This window comes from Aptenodytes forsteri, unplaced genomic scaffold, assembly GCF_000699145.1.
Source record: "Aptenodytes forsteri isolate BGI_AS27 unplaced genomic scaffold, ASM69914v1 Scaffold79, whole genome shotgun sequence".
Taxonomy (NCBI): Eukaryota; Metazoa; Chordata; class Aves; order Sphenisciformes; family Spheniscidae; genus Aptenodytes; species Aptenodytes forsteri.
Genome location: NW_008794776.1, coordinates 5,180,485 through 5,181,659, shown reverse-complemented (window position 1 = coordinate 5,181,659; position 1,175 = coordinate 5,180,485).

The following is a 1,175-nucleotide window of genomic DNA, read 5'->3' as shown; positions in this document are numbered from 1 at the left end:
CCACATGTGAGACGGGGGGGGGGGGGGGGGGGGAAGGTGGGCATCATGTTGCTATGGCCGTGATTGAAATAGTGTTGGTTCTCTGTGGGGTGTTTATGGAGGGCTGAAATCCACCCCTTGGCAGGTGGGGGGAAAAAACTTGCCCATCATCACTGAGTGGTGAGAGCAGTGGGTTTCCACTGGCATGCCTGTTGGAAAGTGCCTGGAGGGCACTGGGAGGTAGGTGCTCTGAGAATACCCCAGGGCTAAGTAGGACGGAGGTGCCAAGCAGCTCAAAGTTATTGGGGTTGGTTCTGTGCATCTGTGGGACAGAAAATGCAGAGGCTGAACAGGCAAATATGTAAGCACCCAGGGACTTTAAATGCCCCTGCACTGGGCAGGAGCTGTGGGGAGCTGAAGTCTGGATTGAAGTACTGTGAAACACCGACATCTCCTGAATGAATCATAGCCCTTAACTTGATTGTCTCTCATGGGATACGATAAGGGCTGTGCCTGTGTTTGGGGAGCTTTTTCCACCAGGTGCTTTTACCTCCGGCATTCTCAAGCTCACCAAGAGATGGTGCGGGTGCCCACACTTGCTCTGCATCTCCATTACCTAATCTTTCAACACAGTGTTAGCAAGCTAATTTTTTTTCCCAGGATGAGACTTCAATTCCCTCCCATTGATCATGGCCAAAGAAGAGAGCTCAAATAGAGATTTTATTCCAGAAACAATGGCCCCCTTATGTGCTCTGTCGTGCTGTCTGTGAATGAACCTGCTGGTGAAATGAAGGCTTTTCCCCAGGCTGTTTTGTACCTTTCTCAGGTGAATCTTCATATTAGATGAGCTGCCTGGATTCCTGCAGGGAGAGAGAAGGGAGGTAAAGCATGAAATCTTTGTTCCATGGGGACATGAGACAAAATGACAGTCAGTGGGACTTGGGTTTTGTATTTAGTTTCCATAAATCCCCATGTGCTGCAGCGAGATTGTCCACATTAAAACCTATGAAGCGGAGGGCAGTTTCCCTGCACAGCTGTACATGGAATCATAGAATCATTGAGGTTGGAAAAGACCTCTAAGATCATCGAGTCCAACCGTCGACCCAACACCACCACCCACTAAACCATGTCCCTAAGTGCCTCATCTACTCGTCTTTTAAATACGTCCAGGGATGGGGACTCAACCACTTCCCTGG